The sequence below is a fragment of the Hyperolius riggenbachi genome, chromosome 4, assembly GCF_040937935.1.
Source record: "Hyperolius riggenbachi isolate aHypRig1 chromosome 4, aHypRig1.pri, whole genome shotgun sequence".
Lineage (NCBI taxonomy): Eukaryota > Metazoa > Chordata > Amphibia > Anura > Hyperoliidae > Hyperolius > Hyperolius riggenbachi.
In genome coordinates this window covers 201,643,071-201,662,286 of record NC_090649.1, presented here as the reverse complement: position 1 = coordinate 201,662,286, position 19,216 = coordinate 201,643,071, and the positions used below count along the sequence as shown (strand labels likewise).

Below are 19,216 nucleotides of genomic sequence, written 5' to 3'. Positions count from 1 at the left end.
AGTATGGAGACGAAAAGAGTGTTTTTTTACTTTTGGATTGTCTGGTTAGCATCCTTATTACTTGTTTACAAGATAAAAATAAAGAATTGATTTTAGATTTTATGCCTGACAGTTACACTTTAAACTATTATGTAGTGTGTGCCTGCTTTAACCACTTAGAGACTCTGAAGCGACAATAAATCTCGCTTCAGAGCTCATAGTTAGCAGGGGCATGTGTGCCCCTGCTAAAACGCCGCTATCCCGCGGCTAAACGAGGGTCCCTTCACCCCCAAACCCACCCCCGCAAAACTTGGTCGTCAACTTGGTCGTAAATTATCTCTTCCTGGAGGCAGGGCTAACGGCTGCAGCCCTCCCTCTCAGCGCGTCTATCAGACGCGCATCACCGCCTCTCCCCGCCCCTCTCAGTGAAGGAAGACTGAGAGGGGCAGGGGAGAGGCGGAAGTACGCGTCTGATAGAAGCGCGTGAGAGCAGGGCTGCGGCGGTTAGCCCTGCCCCAATGCGGAAGCGCTCTCCGGCTGTACGGAGGGGATTTGGGGGTGAAGGGACCCCCGTTAAGCCGCGGGATAGCGGCGTTTTAGCAGGGGCACACATGCCCCTGCTATCTATGAGGTCTGAAGCAAGATTTATTCTCGCTTCAGACTCTCTTTAAAGGCCATAGGCTTACACCCCCCTAGTGACCAGGCTATTTTTTTTACAATTCAGGCCACTGCAGCTTTAAGGGCTTGCTGCAGGGCCGTACAACTCAGCACATTAGTGATTCACCGCCCCCCCCCCCTTTTCTGCCCACCAACAGAGCTTTCTGTTGGTGGGCTCTGATCGCTCCCACAATGTTTGTTTATTTGTGCTTTTTTTTGTAATAAATGTCCCTATTTGTTATTTTTATATCCCCCCTCCCTCTCTCCCCCTGCCAGCCAATCACAGTAATTGGCTCTCATAGACATCAGCCTATGAGAGCCGATTGTTCTCTGTGCCTCCAAAGGGGACAGCCCAGTGACACAGTTGTCCCCAATACAGCGCTGCCATGGATCGCAGCGCTGTACAATGTAAATAGACGGCGGTTTTGCCTTCTAACAGTCTCCTAGCGGCGTAGTGGAGCTCCGTCATTCAAACGGGGGATGCGCGCATCAGCACGCGCAATCCCCAGCAAAACACTACCCCAGGTCTATATGCCAATTGGCATTAGGCGGTCCAGGGGCTGCCGCCACGTTCATGCCAATTGGCGTGAGGCGGTCTTTAAGTAGTTAAAGCGTAACCGTTAAGGTCCGTACACACGACGGACTGGAGGCAACGACGGGTCTGTCGTCACCTCCCGCTGGGTGGGCGTTCCAGCGACAGTCTGGCGTGTGTACAGTCTGTCTGCAGACTGATAGGATCGCTCAGAAACAGCCGTATTAGTCTGCCGACAGACTGTACACACGCCGGACTGTTGTTGGAACGCCCACCCAGCGGGAGGTGACGACGGACCCGTCGTTGCCTCCAGTCCGGCGTGTGTACGGACCTTTAGACATAAAATCGAAAATCAATTCTTTATTTTTATCTGGTAAACAATTAATAAAGATGCTAACCAGGCAATCCAAAAGGGAAAAAAAAAATCACTATTATTTTTGTTGTTGATAAAAGATCATTCCCCATTTTACCTGACTCTTATTTGGTACATTGCCGCACAAAGAAAGTTGCAGGGCATGCTGGGTTGTCTTTTTTTTGCTTCTTTACTTCCCCCTCAGACTTAACTAATGCAGCCTGAGTGGCTGAAGCTGTTTCCCCTCCCACACCTCTGTTCCTCTCTGATTGGCCAATATTTCTCATGCTAAGATGCTACACAGAGTCACAGAATGACAATGCACTTTCTATTGCAAAGCTGGGTGGGAGTGTCTTAAAGGGACCTAAACTGACAGGCATATGGATGTTTCCTTTTAAACAATACCATTTGCTTGGCAGTCCTGCTGAGCTCTTTGGCTGTAGTGGCTGATTCACACACCTGAAACAAGCATGCAGCTAATCCAGCCCGACTTCAGTCAGAGCACTTGATCTACATGCTTGTTGAGAGGCTGTGGCTAAAAGTATTAGAGACACAAGATCAGCAGGAGAGTCAGGCAACTGGTATTATTTAAGAGGAAAAATCCATAACCATCTCAGTTTAGGTTCCCTTGAAGACTGTCTGTGTTTGCATTGGCCACCCACCCAAAGTAAGGGAGGAAATGACACCAGAATTGGCTTCAGACACAGGGATTCCAAAATCGCAAATGCCTAAAACAGTTTTCTCTTTATTTACTATACAAAACTTACTGAAATCAAAATGTGGACAGTGCAATACATATATTATGTACATAGAGCAAGTATTTATCTACTTAAATATGTGGTTTTTTTTTTAATGATATAGCTGACAGCTCCTCTTTAAGCGCTTCAAATCTCAGAATGCTAAAATAATGCTAACATAATGCAGCATAATGCAGTAGTTCCTCTTCTCCATAGACTATACACCAAATTCTATGATTTGTATATATCCACGTCACATTTCCACGTCCATCAACTAAATGAATGTGAGGAATTAGCTTTGGAATGCACAGATTAAGGCTGCAGATCTGCTTGTACTGTCAAACAGGTCACAGTCTCAGATTGCAGACTATATTTAAACATGCCTAATCATACAGGTTACTAGGTTGCTCAGAGACCGTCATACAGTGTAAAAACAAGACACAGAAACCAGTAGCCTCTGCCCTACTATTTAAACTATTTTAGCTGGATCAAGCCATGATGAGTGCAACAACAACATCAACATTTGCTGCTCTAGTGTTCTAGGTCTGACATCAACAAAGAACAGTACAAAATCTAATGCTGGGAATACACGGGTCGTTTCTGCGCCCGATCGTTTTGCACGCTCGATTCTCTTCCGCTCGTTTTTCTTATCTTTTTTCAATTCACTTCAATGACAAATCGAGCGGCAAAACGATCGAACGGTGATCGGACATGTTGGAAATTATCTATCTAACCATCTAATCAGTTCAGAATTGAGCCTTGTATTCCCAGCATTAGATAAAGATACAAAGTATCAAGACTTGTACACACTTGCAACTTAAGTTTCCCAAAACAAACTTTGTGATTATGAATAAATTTTAAAAAAAAAAACTTTTTTATATGACTTTACAGCACAAAGCTGAAGGTCAAGACTTTTTTTTTTTTTTTGTGTAGGTCACAAACCCTGGTGGAACAGTAAAGTTTCATAATACATCCCCTCTGCTTGTGGAGTTCAAGGTACATAATTCCCCTCACTGCTCTACTGCTAGTCATACAAGGGTCAATAACACCCCACTACGGCAAGTGACCAATCAGGGAGTAGTGATCGTTTTCACATCCTTGTCCACTTGATTTTTAAACTTGATCATATTACTAGCATTGTACCACTCTATGCAGTACATTATGCAGCCATCAATCCTCTACTGCAGTGTTTCCCAACCTTTTCCGGCCCGGGGAACACTGTCTGACCAAATTTTTCCCCGGGGAACGGCGCGCGCGCGCGCGGTGGGGGCGATGCGGCCCCCGGTTGTTTGCGCGACCTAGTGGACAGTGCCGCTATGGGGGGGGGGGGGGGGGCTGGGGTGCGGCTGCATAGCTGGCATAGTTGCCCCAGTGTAGGGAGTTTAGTTGCCTCAGTATAGTGCCCCAGTATAGCCAGTATAGTGCCCCAGTATAGCCAGTATAGTACCCCAGTATAGCCCCCCAGTATAGCCAGTATTGTGCCCCAGTATAGCTAGTATAGTGCCCCAGAATAGTGCCCCAGTATAGCCAGTTTAGTGCCCCAGTATAGTGCCCCAGTATAGCCAGTATAGTGCCCCAGTATAGCCCCCCAGTATAGCTAGTATAGTGCCCCAGTATAGCCAGTATAGTGCCCCAGTATAGCCAGTATAGTGCCCCAGTATAGCCCCCCAGTATAGCCAGTATTGTGCCCCAGTATAGCTAGTATAGTGCCCCAGTATAGCTAGTATAGTGCCCCAGAATAGTGCCCCAGTATAGCCAGTTTAGTGCCCCAGTATAGCCAGTATAGTGCCCCAGTATAGCCCCCCAGTATAGCTAGTATAGTGCCCCAGTATAGCCAGTATAGTGCCCCAGTATAGCCAGTATAGTACCCCAGTATAGCCAGTATTGTGCCCCAGTATAGCTAGTATAGTGCCCCAGAATAGTGCCCCAGTATAGCCAGTTTAGTGCCCCAGTATAGTGCCCCAGTATAGCCAGTATAGTGCCCCAGTATAGCCAGTATAGTACCCCAGTATAGCCCCCCCAGTATAGCCAGTATTGTGCCCCAGTATAGCTAGTATAGTGCCCCAGAATAGTGCCCCAGTATAGCCAGTTTAGTGCCCCAGTATAGTGCCCCAGTATAGCCAGAATAGTGCCCCAGTATAGCTAGAATAGTGCCCCAGTATAGCCAGTTTAGTGCCCCAGGATAGCCAGTATAGTACCCCAGAATAGTGCCCCAGTATAGCCAGTTGAGTGCCCTCCCGCCCGTCCCCGCGGCCGCCGCTGTTATTACCTTGTTAACAGCGGCCGCTCTCCCCTCTCCGGCGCGTGTATATTCAAGCAGCGTATCTCCGGCTGCTCTGTGTGATGCACTGATGCGGAAGAAAGGAGGGCAGCGGCTTCCTGTAACGGCGATATGTATCGCCGTTACTATGGTAACCGAGCCCTGCCTCCTTCCGCATCAGTGCATCACACAGAGCAGCCGGAGATACGCTGCTAGCATATACATGGTCTGGAGAGGGGAGAGCGGCCGCTGCTAAGGTAATAACAGCGGCGGCCGCAGGGACGGGCGGGAGGGGGGATAAGACCACGGCACACCAGGCAACGTTCCGCGGCACACTAGTGTGCCGCGGAACAGCGGTTGGGAAACACTGCTCTACTGCATGCTATAAAGAGCATTCCAACACACTTTTGATCAATTAACTGTTTGAATTCAATTAGAAGTTGATCAGTTAAAGAGAATCTGTATACCATTCTATTCATTATGTTCTCCTGGGCCCATCTGTGCTGTTTCTGCCACTCTCTGCTGCAAACCTGGCTTGTAATTGCCAGTTTTAGGCAGTGTTTACAAACAAACTAACCAGCTTGTGATAGGCTCACATAAGCAGAGTGTGTGAGTCATACAGAGCCTGCAGGGGGCCTGGAGGGGGTGTGTATAGCTTCTGCCAATGACAAGCAGTGCAGCACATTCCACATATTCCAGCCTCTGCCGACAGAGCCCACAGAAGAGAGAAGATTAGATCATATAACAGAGATAACACAGCTACTGTGCAATTAGGAAAGGCTGCAGTAAGCCAGAGCACATTAGAACAGGCAAAGGAACTTATAGGATAGAAGAACTAAGGTTGAAAATGTTGTTACAGAGTCTCTTTAAGGCTCATACACACATCGGATTTTTCCAAACGTCTGGTCGTTTGGAAGTCAAATCAACCGTGTACAGTCGGTCGTTCAGCTGATAGCGCTAGTTTTAACAGATCCGCCAAGCAGATTCATCAAAACCAGCGTTATCAGCTGAACGACCGACTGTACACACGCCCGATTTGACGTCCAAATGACCGGTCGTTTGGAAAAATCTGACATGTGTATGAGCCTTTAGGAACACAGTAGGGAATAGGCCACTGGAAGATTTGATCAAGGTAATCACATGTTACATGTTATCACAGTAATGCTGGGAATACACGATGAGATTATCAGTCGATTTACTCTCCGATCTTATTTCCGATCTCTTTTCTTTATCAATTTCAATTCACTTCTATGAGAAATCGATCAGAAAAACAATCGAAAATAAGATCGAACAGATCGGAAATTATCTATCGATCCCTCTATCTAACACAAAATCTAATGGTGTATTCCCAGCACTACGTACAGTGCTGTGAAAATGTATCTGCCCCCTTCCTGATTTATTTTAAAAAGGATACTCGAGGCGTTATGTCCTGATAAAATGATCACTACAGGCATGTGTGTGCCGGAGACCTCATGTTTACTGCTCCTCCCGTTCCTTGCCACCCCCCTTCAGGTGTCTGTTAAAGTCAACGTAAGTCCTTGCGTTGGCCAAGTCGCGCACTACTGCACATGTGCTGGCCCGGCAGCGCAGCTCCTTGATCGTGCTCCTGTGGCTGGGTTGTCAAGACACAAGACAAGACAAATAACATTTATATCGCGCTTTTCTCCTGGCGGACTCAAAGCGCTAGAGCTGCAGCCACAAGGACGCGCTCTATAGGCAGGAGCAGTGTTAGGGAGACTTGCCTAAGGTCTCCTACTGAATAGGTGCTGGCTTACTGAACAGGCAGAGCCGAGATTCGAACCCTGGTCTCCCATGTCAGAGGCAGAGCCCTTAACCATTACACTATCCAGCCACTTACTTTGTTTCACATCTGTTCCTGAATTTCTTTAGATAGCACCAAGTCTTCCTTTACTGTCAGCCAACTTCATTTGACAGGTTCTATTACGATCTCTGATACCACAGGTCTGGCAGTAATCAGGACTAGGTGTTGTGGCTAGTAAAATAGAACTCATCTTTCTTTATTTAAAGTGAGCCCAAGATGAGATTGATATGGAGGCTGTCATATTTATTTACTTTTAAACAATACTAGTTGCCTGATAGCCATGCTGATCTATTTGGCTGCACTAGTGTCTTAATTACACCAGAAACAAGCATGCAGCTAATCTTGTCACATCTGGCAATGATGGTTAGAAAAACCTGATCTGTAAATTCTTATTCAGGGTCTATGGCTGACAGCAGGACAGCCAGGCAACTGGTATTGCTTAAAAGGAAATCAATATGGCAGCTTCCATATTCCTATCGCTTCAGCTTTCCTTTAAAGCATGGTTCCCCAACCCTGTCCTCAAGGCCCACCAACAGTACATGTTTTACAGGAAACAACAACCATGCACAGGTGGGGTAATTAGTGTCTCAGCAGAGCTGATTAACTACCTTTGTGGATTTCCACAAAACATGCACTGTTAGTGGGCCTCAAGGACAGGGTTGGGGAACACTGCTTTAAAGGACAACTGTAGTGAGAGGTATATGGAGTCTGACATATTTATTTCCTGTTGCCTGGCAGTCCAGCTGATCCTCTGCCTCTAATACTTTTAACCATAGACCCTGAACAAGCATGCAGCAGATCAGGTGTCTCTGACATTACTGTCAAATCTGACAAGATTAGCTGCATGCTTGTGTCTGGTGTTATTCAAACACCACTGCAGCCAAATAGACCAACATGGCTGCCAGGCATCTGGTATTGCTGGCCGCGGCTGCGCAGTCCGCATAGCCGCGAGTGCGGCTGCGCAGCTCTAAGGTCAACCCCCCCGATCCACGTAACAGGCTGTTTCCTGTAGCGTGGTTCGGGGGGTTGGCCTTAGAGCTGTGCAACCGCACTCGCGACTATGCGGACTGCGCAGCCGCGGCCAGCTCCGGCGGCCATCTTTGTGAAGGCTGGAGAGCCCAACCCGGGCCGTGCGGTCGGGGGACGTTCGGGGGGATATTGAGCGGCGGGGTCCCGGCGGAACGGCATGGAGGGCGCGGACGGCGTCCTCCGTGCTTTACAAACTGACACAGGTATCTAACTTTTTTTTTTTTTTTTTTTTTTAGAAAACAGGCCTCGTAAATCCTTTAAAAGGAAATTAAGACGGCAGCCTCCATATTCTTCTCACTACAGTTGTCCTTAAACAATGCGGTATGGTATCTGTCTGTTTGTAAGAAAAGTTCAAGGTACCGAATTCCATTCTGCTTAAAGAGTAACTGTCAGGCATAAAATCAAAAATCAATTCTTTATTTTTATCTGGTAAACAAGTAAGAAGGATGCTAACCAGGCAATCCAAAAGTTAAAATCACTATTACTTTTCTTGTTGATAAATTATCATTCCCCAGTTTACATGACTTCTATTTGGTACACAGAACATTTAGTACACAAAAGAGAAGTTGCAGGGCATGCTGGGTTGTCTTTTTTTTGCTTCTCTACTTCCCCTCAGACTTAACTAATGCAGCCTGATTGGCTGAAGCCTCTTTCCCTCTTGTTTTCCCCTCCCACACCTCTGTTCCTCTCTGATTGGCCAAAATTTCTCAGGCTGAAACAATGCACTTTCTTTAGTGAAGGGCGGGCAAATCAGGCAGAGGAGACATAAGGTTCGTATACACGTCCGATAAAGATCGTTCGTTACGAACGATTCGTGACGTTTACACGATATTCAAATTAGACTGAAAAGATCGTTCGTAATGAACGATTGTGTACACACGTGAACGATATAAGTATAAAGTACTGAACGACGAACGATAAAAAAATGCGTGCGCAAACGGAAGTGACGTTATGACAGGCAATAAGAACATGCGTTATCGGACGATCTTTGTACACACTGCAACGATTGAACGATTATCTTTCGAAAAAATCCGCCGGGTTGGATCGGTCCGATTGAACGATAACGATCGTTATCGTTCACAAAAACGATCGTTCACACTTTTTGAACGCACGATTATCGTTCCGATTGTCGTTATCGTTCGTTTTTGAACGATCGTTATCGTACGTGTGTACTCAGCTTAAGGGCGGGTATTACATCAGGACTGGCTTCAAAATAGCCACAGTAAATATGGAAACTGTCTAGAATAGGATTCTCTACTTTTCCTTTATAAAATTCACATGAATCATAACGTGGACAGTGCAATACATATGTTATGTAAGTAGAGCAAGTATTTATCTACTTATATATTTGTTGTTTTTTTCCTGAGATAGTATGGCTGACAGCTCCTCTTTAACAAGAATCTAAAGGGAATCTGAAGTGAGAGGAATCCAGAGGCTACTATCTTCATTCCCCTATAAACAATGCCAGCTGCCAGGCTGTCATACTGACCGTCAGGCTTTAGTTGTTCAAGCATCCCAGCCAGGGCTGTGGAGTCAGTACAAAAATCTTACGACTCCAACTCCGACTCCTCAGTCTATGAAACCACGACTCCAGGTACCAAAAATGGCTCCGACTCCTTAGTCTAATACTTAACAGGGCTGTGGATTTTGTACAAAAATCATCCAACTCCGACTCCTCAGTTTATGAGATCAACGACTCCAACTCCGACTCCCCAAAATTGCCCCGGCTCAAACTCCGACTCGACAGCCCTGATCACAGCAAAAGGATTTATACTTACCTGGTGCTGTCTGGAGTGTACTGCGCAGGCGCAGCAGAGGACGACTTTGCGAGGTCGGCCTCTGCACCGGGAGCCAGCGGCTGAGAGCGGAGCTGCAGTGTGGGACATAGTGGCTGCCAGGGGCTGGAGAAAGCCCTGGGTTTTTGTAATAGCCTGGATATTACCTTTAAGTAATGTCAACACATATACAATGTATCTATATTTGTTATAAGTGCTCAATAACTGTGTACAGATGCTTTCCAAACTTTTCCTTTTGATTGTACTATTAATGAAAACATTTAGTTTTGTTTATAAATGGTTCATAATGTTTTTATCTAAAAACTTGGATGGTAAAAGTCCTACTGGGTGTAAACAACAGAAGAACCTTCCTGAGTATGAGTACCACCCAGGCTCTAGATGACACTTCCTTACTGTACTGGACGTGGATGCAGTGCCACTTTAATAAGCATATCACTGACAATAACTAACAAATCAAGATTTTTCTGTATAATATTATTGCAAAGTCATGCATGGAGCTCTTCTTAGAGAAAACTCACCTGACAGCCAGACTGGGAAAGTCACTCACTGCAGGTTGTCAGCTGCTAAGTCATCTACAGAAGCATACAAGACTGGCCGTTCCCTTATCTCAGTGCAGACCAAGTTATACCGAGGATTGTATTACAGCATAAATGTCATTAAATGGAACAGCGTGGATGAAAAGGCGCACATTGCTGTCTCCACTAGATAACATCTCCTGATCTTTTGCCACGCTACCATCTCATATAGATGACACTATTTTGCACTTTGTTCAGCTCTAATAATAAACTGGTGACTAGTCCTAAGTACAGTATTGAAGCAAGGATCAATTCAACAAATACCACAACTACCGCAAGCTGAACTTTGCACTGTCACAGCTTGCACTGCAATAAATAAGAGTACAGAATAGCAGTGCTGGCAGGAACCAGACAAATCCGGCAGGTCTCATATCACAGCGCTCTATCACTCTTACAAAAATTGGTATTTTATAGGATTCATCAACATTTTTGAGCCTTGGGTGAAAAATGTATTATTAGGCAGTAAACTGGGTTTTTCATAATTTTCAACCCATTTTAGCCACAAATTGATTGAAATTACAATCCATGTGGCTCATTGCATCACAGATAACCGTCAGATTTGATCAGTGATTGAATCTGCCAGAAAAAAATTGATGCATGTTTGGCCAGATTTTAGATAATTAGCAAGGAGATGGGCCCCTCTTTCATCAGTGCCACTACCAACAATAATAACCCCCCCACAACAATCAGCATCACACACAGCCATACCACACTCAAGCCTCCATCACAAACCCTCTCTCCCTCACAAAAATCAAAAACCAGTTGTCCCTCAGAACCAGACACACGTGTCAGCCCACACATTCACATTCTCCCACAACAATCACAGGCAAAATTACTACACAAACATCCCCCTACCCATAGTAAAAATGTGTGGGGCCAAAGAGCAACCCCCCCACCAGGAAAAATAAATAAAATAGCCCCCCCAGGTTAAATATTTTAACAGCTATGGTTCCACTATACATTTTAAAATTATTCTCTAGAACAAGGCTGGTAAAATTATAGTGAACCCAGAGTAAAAATAAACTGATGAGAAACAATTGTATCTAATCATAAATAGGATTTTCCTGGAGTCCCATATTAGAGGCCTGCGCGGGTCCACTTTTTTACACCCGCACCCGACCCGCATCCGCGACCCACTCACCCGCAGAACCGCTACCCGCAGGCCCACTACCCGCTTTTTTACATTTTCTTCTAAAGTACACATTTAAAGTAACATTGGGGAGCTGTAAAGTTAATAAAACCTATTTTTATACACAAACCAAAGCTAAGGAAGGTATACATGCTTGCTTTCACTACCCGCGACCCGCAGACCGCTACCCGCAACCCTACCCGCACCCGCACCTTAAATCAATTCGGGTACTCGAACCCGACCAGCATTTCGGGTTACCCGCGGGTACCCGACCCGCTGCAGGCCTCTATCCCATATTCTTATTTTTTGCAGTCCTCCCCAGGCAGCTCCGTTCTCCCATTCTGAGATCTTTTAGAATGCCTAGTTGAGTGGTTCTGTGCATGCACGGCCATGCAGCCCCCTTCCCCCATCCCGCTCCTGCAGCCAGGAGCGCAACGGGACCGTGCATGCGCAAAAGAGCAGGACTGGTCTAACTAACAGAGCTTAGAATGGGAAAACGGAGTGCCTGAGGAGGCTGGAGGAAGCCCTGGGTAAGTATAAATCATGCAATTGGCCTCAGATACACTTTAAGGACGTAGATTTAAAGGTCTCCCCATCAACTGTCACTGCCCTCTATGTTTATTCAGCTTCTAAACTTAGGTACACACTAGATGGCTACTCGAATGAGGTGCCCTACAGGTGCCCCCCAACGCTACATAAAGACACACTGAATCTTTAGCAACAGTGACGCCCAAACTGATTGTTCCCCTCCATACCACGCCAATAGGAAACTGCTCCTCCTCTCTCCATAGCAACAGAACGTATCCCTAGCCCATAGGCCAGTGATGCATCCGTACAGTGCCCGGCCTCATTGATTCCCAATCCCTGCGGGCAGCAGTAATTGCATGTGTGTATGCACCTTTATCAGATAATTGCTGCTAAAGTAGCCATACATCTAGCGATGTATAGGCAGATTTGACCAAGAGACAAATTTCTCTCTAATTGAATCTGATACGAGAGAAATCAGCTGCCCATACACCACAGGTCAATTACCAATCAATCTCATGCTGAAATCGATCCAGAATCGACATTGTGACGCCACATTCGTCCGCCTCGCTGCCGCCCCCTAATGATAAATGTCCCCCCAGTGCCCCGTGCAAGCAGTCCACAGCCTCCGCTTGTCCTCTGCTGGCTTCCGGGGGTTCCTCCTCTGCATACACGTGGGCACGTGTGTGACGCGGGAAGCACAGTGACAGTGGTTAGTGCTCTCGACTTGCAGCGCTGGGTCCCTGGTTCAAAATCCCAGCCAGGGCAACATCTGCAAGAAGTTTATATGGTCTCCATGTGTCTGCGTGGATTTTCTCTGGGCATTCCGATTTCCTCCCACATCCCAAAAACATACAGACACGTTAATTGGCATCCCCCTAAATTGGCCCTAGACTACGATACATACACTACATGATACATGCATAGACATATGACTATGGTAGAATTATACAAAGCGGGACATCCATAGACATATGACTATGGTAGGGATTAGATTGTGAACCCCTCTGAGGGACAGTTAGTGACAAGACAATATATTCTATACAGCGCTGCAGAAGATGTCAGCGCTATATAAATAAATAAGGAGTCCTTGGGTTAGACTCCCTAACACTGCATACCCTAGTGGCCGCAGCTCAAGCACTTTCAGTCCGCCAGGAGAAAAGTGCAATATAAGTGTTATTTGTCTTGACTATCAGACTCTAACTACAACTGGTTCTCTGCCAGCTTCACATAAAATACAGTTGTGAAATGTAGAAATTATGGAAGTAATAAGGTCACTAAACTTAAGTAACTGGTTAACCTGCAAGAGGGCCACCACTACACAGTGCAATTGAAAGCCTTCACAAGAAAACCCATGACTCTTGCATTAGGACATGAGTCGTCTGATATTCCCCTATCAGTCAGTCAGCTGACGTGTCAGGACAAAGATTCACCATAACATCGTACACACTGACACAGATGATAGGACTATGTGCAAGATGTGAAATTTGGAACTTAGGACCAGTTATGTACATTGTGTTTGGTGCAGCATTTAACAGATGCGCAGTGCATGTGAGGCCTACACTACATGCGATTCCGATTTTTTATACGATCTGATTTTTTATTCCGATTTAAAAAAATGTAGCAGCGTGCAGTACATTTTCAATCGGACTCAAAAATTGGATCGTATGAAATAATCAGAATCGCATTTAGTGTGCAAGAGGCTGGAAGGAATTTTCATTTTTTCCCTGTGGGTCAGTTTACATATAAGGCTTCTTTTCCATAGGCAGCTTGTCAGCTGCTTCTGTTCACAGGCCGGGCGATTGCTAGCGCTCAGGCCGGGCTGTAGTTTCTTCCACTCTGCACTCTAATCTTTCATTGAGCCGTAGCTCAAACATAAATTGCGGGTTGTCATGTTTGCTTTGCAGAGTCTGAAAGCGGTGGGAAAGTTTACTGGACAATATACTTTTCCGCATGCATTTGCGGTGGTTGCAGTTTTGCAACCCACCTTTGTGAGTATACACTACCCACATTAATTGTCCTCATATTAATCCTAACGACACTGCACCATAAGGGCTCCCGGTCTCACGTTCTTTATAGGGCAAGGACGACCTTCTCCTTTGTGAGGATCACCTGCGACCTGCACAAATATACTATCATTGGAAAGCTGTAAAGTAAGTGAAACCTATTTTTATACACAAACCAAAGCCAAAGAAGTGATTAAGTTTTTTTTTTTTTCCTTCTTTTGACTAAGGGCTGGAACCCACAAGAGCGTTTTTTTGAGCATTTTGGCAGCGCTGCGATACGCTAGCGTTTTGCCAAAACGCTCAGCTGATGTTAATGGATGGGGCAACTTCCACAGGAGCGTTTGTGTTTCCCAGAAACGCAAACGCAGGACATGCAGCATTTTGGGAGCGTTAGCGTTTCAATGTAAAGTATTGAAACGCTAGCAGAAACGCTCAGCAAAACTTAAACGGAGCGGTTTTGCTAGCGTTTTGCGGTTCAGCACACTGTAACAAAATTAAAAATAATTCACATGACCAATCAGGATAAAAACGCAAAACGCTACACAACCACTGAGCAAAAAAATACAATGTTGCAAAACGCGACCTCAAACGCGCATGAATCCGCTTGCAAACGGCTCAGACAAAACTCTAGCGGTAGCGTTTTGCGTTTGCTGTTTTCAGTGGGTTCCAGGCCTAAATGACGACTAAATTAGTTCTGTCCAGCTATGAAAAAAGACATCTTCAATCACATACTTACATGTTCCAAGTTAGCCTAAGATACTAACATGGGGGAGGGAGAGTTTCAGGTTGAGAGCAGCAAGGAGTCTGCTAGCATTAAAGATTAGCAGCAGCAAACAAGTAGTTAAGTATTCTGGTTCCAGCAGCCATAACAGATTTTGGGAAGCAAAAGAAACAGAATTATCTCATGCTTGCTTGCTTTCACTACCCCCGACCAGCACCCGCAAACTGACCCGCGATTAGAAATTAGAATCAAAACGGGTACCCAAACCGAATTTTGAGTAACCTATGGGTGCCTGACCTGATGCAGGCCTCTACTCAGAGTTGTCCATTACGGCAGACACCAAAACAGAAGGAGACACAGCAGAATGTGTGATCTGCAGTCATTGTCCATGTTGTGGATGTGGTCTGCAGTGAACCCAGCCTGCTACAGCTGCTTAAACCTTATTTCCACTTCCATGGTACGTAAACGTATGAGATTTTCTAAGGGTGTTTTTCCATGCATCGTGTGTTACTCGGAAAAATGTGCACATGTTCAGCACTAGCACAACATAATTCAGAGAGAAGCAGTAGGCTTTTTTTTTTTCTGAATGCAAAACATTTGTAAGATTTTTATATTTAATCCAACAATATCAGCGCTCACTAGCAGATCTATAAATCTCAACACAATATAATAGTACAAAAACACAATGGGAAGATACCCCCTATATGTGGGGTTATAGTTCCCTAGGTGGGGCGCTCCTCCTTGATATGTGCAATATCCAGTCAAAGTCAATGTATAAATATGGTGGTAGCACTACCACCATATTTATACAAAGATTCTTATATGCCAAACTACCATTAGTGCTGTAAAGTGAGGACCTAACTGACTAAATGGAATTTTAAATTGACTCAGGCTAGCTTCACAGAGGCTTGTTGCAGTGCAACTTTATGGGAGTATCTGACACACAAAGTCGCACTGTAAGTCTATGGAACCTTCAAACGTGCATTCGGTGCCTTGGAGTTCAACACACTACAGTTTCCCAACACACTGCATAACCTGTGCATTAAGAGTCAGAGAAGCATACTTTTCTTATTGACTGTATGCTTCACTGTATGCCACCTAAAGATCGCATAACATACAGTGCAACTTTTTGTTGTTGTTGTTCTGTTGAGCACAGGGACTGCAATGCAATGTACCATTGAGAACCTAGCCCAAGTTCAAACTACAATGCAAAACTTGGATTTTTTTTTATTTTGCAAAAAAAAAACGTAATTATTATTAAGTAAGTACTTAGTAAGTAAGTAAGTTAGATAAGTACTGTATTTTACATAGCGTTGACATCTCTATGCTCATTTGCTCACTCATTCAACACTCCTGTATCTTTCCACTCCCATGTCACCTCTCCTAATCATCACATACCTAGCCAACCCTCCTTCCACACCCATTTAACCACCCCTAACCCCCATCTAACTTTCATCCTTCCATGCCAGCTATAGTTCCCCTTATTACCCCAATTAACCCTAATCTGTCCTTTCATCGTGTCAACTACCCTGATCTACCAACTCCTTATGTAGCCTTGCACCGCACATTCCTGTCCCACTGCTTGCCCTGTGCCCAGTGGGCACCCATTTGTCAATACTGCATACCACTGGTGTGGCACTGTGTATGCCCGAATGTAATTGTTGTGCCGCATACAATACTCTCCGTCCAGAGTAGGCATCCAGAGACTGCACACAGAACCAGAAACAAGACAGCTCTCACCTCTCAGTGCCTCCGTGTCCAGCTTCTGGGCGGGGCGAATAGTGTAGCAAAGTCTGACAGCAATGCCCGGAAGTACAGCTCACAGCTAGCGCTACCCTCTTGCAAAACCGCATAACAGTCCGTCAGGAACTGTAGACACGCTCTAGAGTTCCGCCTGCTCGCCTAACCTCTCGTTTCATTTTGTGCCTGCTGTGATAACATATGTTCGTTTGACTAACTATGACTATACTGTAGTAATACAAATAATAAAAGAAAATAAATTACTATTTTAACAGGCTTTAGAATAGAGAATTAAAAAAAAGGTGTATGCCGTCAGCATTATAGAGGTGATTCTATCAGGTATTCCTTCGACAAAACACATCCTTTAGGCTGGTTTAAAGGACAACTACAATGAGAGGGATGTGGAGACATATTTATTTCATTTTAAGCAATACCAGTTGCCTGGCTGTCCTGCTGAACCTCTGCCTCTAATACTTTTAGCTATAAACCCTGAACAAGCATGAAGCAGATCAGATGTTTCTGACATTATTGTCAGATCTGACAAGATTAGCTGCATGCTTATTTCTGGTGTGATTCAGACAATACTGCAGCCAGATAGATCAGCAGGATAGCCAGGCATATGGTATTACTTCAAAGGAAATAAATATGGCAGGGTCCATACCACTCTCACTTCAGTTCTCCTTAAAAGGAAACCTAAAGCAATTAAACAAAAAAAAACATACCTGGGGCTTCTACCGCCCCCTGGTGCCGCCCCGTGCCCACCCGTAGATCCGCACTTCCGTAGATGAAATTCCTGTGTCGCCCATTGCCTCCAATGACTTACGCAGCTGCGTGCCATGGAAGTTATATGGTAATGCTCTGCTGGCTCGGCTTTGAATCGGAAACTTCCGGCACAATGCGGCCCGGTAAGTGTGCTATGCTCCATTGCCTTGCATTGCTGTACACCAGGGTAACGCAATGCACACTTGCAATGCAAGTGTAAAAGGGGCCTGAAAGTTATGTGGGGGTGCTAGATTTAAGGTGCCCATACACTCGTCAGATTGGCAGCAGATAGATAAGAAATGCATCTGATGATCTATCTGATGCTTTTTCAGAAAATTTTTTACCAGGATAGAATTCCAATAGATTTCAGTTTGAAATCTATTGGAATTCTATCTGATGGCATTTTTTTGCCATCAGATTTCCATTAAGGCCAATGCAAACTGATAAGCAATCTCATCAGATCGACCTAAATTTTCCATCCTGCCAGCTCGATGGAAATCCATCGAAATCGATCGAAATCGGCCATTGATCGGTCGATTGGCCAACCGATTTGCAAACGATCAATCGATCGATCGGGATCGATCGGTCGGCCAGAAAATCGGCTGAGTGTATGGGCCCCTTTACTTGTTTATGATCGTCAAGTACAAGTGTCCCTTGTTGTCTTTGGACTTACCCTCAGCGATTTGCTGTGTCGGATAATCTTGGCTATCCCCTATTGTAGTTGGCAGAGTGAAGTACCTCCTTCTCATCTGTCTCTTCTCCATACATCAAAACGTGATGCTCAGCTTGCAGTGAGTCTGCAAAACTATTGTTCCTCAGCAGGCAACTGAAACAATCGTTTTGGGCAACAGTTGTCTAGCATCTGTAGGCAATGCCGTAGCAAGCCAAGGCAGAAATCAGCTGAACGAAGTAGTGTGGTGGTTTTTAGTGCTGCTTTGGCTCACCTAATTTGGGATCCCTGTAATGCCACTCTCATAAAGGTTTTCTTTCATTATCTAGGCCAGTGGTTCTCAAACTGTTTTGGGTGAAGGCGCCCTTGATGGCTTTAAAATATTTTTAAGGCACCCCTCCGCAAAAACAACTACTGAAATGCCGTTATGACCCTTTAGGCAGCACCCCTCTCCAAGCAGCTAGCGATGCTCATTAGGTAGCATCTCCCCTCCAAGTAGTCAATGACTGACACCCCCTCCTCTAAAAAGTCAGTGATCCCATACATTAGGCAGCATTACTTATTCCAAATAGTGACAATGGCTGGATAGTGGTGCAGTTGTATAGTGTATTGGTTAAGGGCTCTTCCTCTGACACAGACAACCTGGATTTGAATCTCAGCTCTTCCTGTTCAGTAAGCCAGCATCTATTCAGTTGTCCTTGGGCAAGACTCCCCAACACTGCTACTGCCAATAGAGCGTGTCCTAGTGGTTGCAGCTCTGGTGCTTTAAAGGACAACTGAAGTAAGAAGAATATAGAGGCTGCCATATTTATTTCCTTTTAACCTCCTAAACGTTACGCCGCACAGGATTTGCCAATTTGTGCCCCCCAGTCCCCCCCAGAGTTCCATTGGCTGAAACCCCTATAGCTAGCACAAGGCTAGCTAGTATAATTGCCCAGCACCCCCCTCCCCATCTCCGCCGCTCCCCCGTTAATACATTACCCAGCGATCCAGCGATCGGCGCAGCCTCCCCGTAGAGCTCCGGTATTCTCTATGGGGAGGACCGCACATGACGTCATGCGCAAACCCGATCCTCCCCATAGAGAGACCGAAGCTGTGCAGGGAGGCTGCGCGATCGCTGGATCCAGGGGGGGTAATGTATTAATGGGGGGATCGGCGGGGATCAGGGGGTTCCTGGGACTTGTAATAGCTAGCCTAGTACTAGCTGAAGGGGTTTTAGCCATTAGATCACATTAATTTAACATGGGGGACTCCTGGGGCCAGGAAGCGGACACAGTGTCGGGCATACCGCTAAGGAGGTTAAACAACACTAGTTGCCTGGCTGTTCTTGCTGATCTATTTGGATGCAGTAGTGTCTACATTACAACAGAAACTAGCATGCAGCTGATCTTGTCAGATCTGACAATAATGTCCGAAACACCTATATTGTCGCATGCTTGTTCAGGGTCTATGGTTAAAGGGGCACTATGGTGAAAAATTTTAAAATTTAAAATATGTGCAAACATAAACAAGTATGTTTTTTCCATAGTAAAATGAGCCATAAATTACTTTTCTCTTATGTTGCTGTCACTTACAGTAGGTAGTAGAAATCTGACAGAAGCAACAGGTTTTGGACTAGTCCATCTCTTCATAGGGGATTCTCAGCAAGGCTTGAAGGGTGCCTGAACTGACATGTGACATCTCATCATGGCATGTATTCACTAAACTGCAGTAAGTAGAATAACATGCGTAAAGTCTTACCGCGTGACGAGTAGAGCAGAATACAAAACAACACATGCAATGCATTAGGGCCTGTACACACTGCTGCGCTTGCACTGCGCTTTTAAAATCTCATGCGCTTTTTAATCGCAAGGTCTTTTGAAAAATCATGAAAATTGCGATGACCTGTATACTCTGGTGCAATGTGATTTTTCTATTTTCATGA

At 45.3% G+C, this 19,216-nt stretch overlaps 1 protein-coding gene across 3 annotated transcripts in view; it reads right to left on the bottom strand.

Moving 5' to 3' along the window:
* Positions 1 to 15,941, bottom strand: part of PCYT1A (phosphate cytidylyltransferase 1A, choline) — a 68,122-nt gene extending 52,181 nt beyond the window's left edge. Inside the window, exon 1 of one of the 3 annotated variants that reach the window (XM_068281232.1) lies at positions 15,861 to 15,941. The gene's annotated coding sequence lies outside the window, so the exon portion shown is untranslated. Of the gene's footprint in view, positions 1 to 9,682; positions 9,863 to 15,745; positions 15,769 to 15,860 lie in introns of those variants that run through there. The other 2 variants (XM_068281233.1, XM_068281230.1) reach the window with 2 other exon arrangements.
* Positions 15,942 to 19,216: the final 3,275 nt, after the last annotated feature.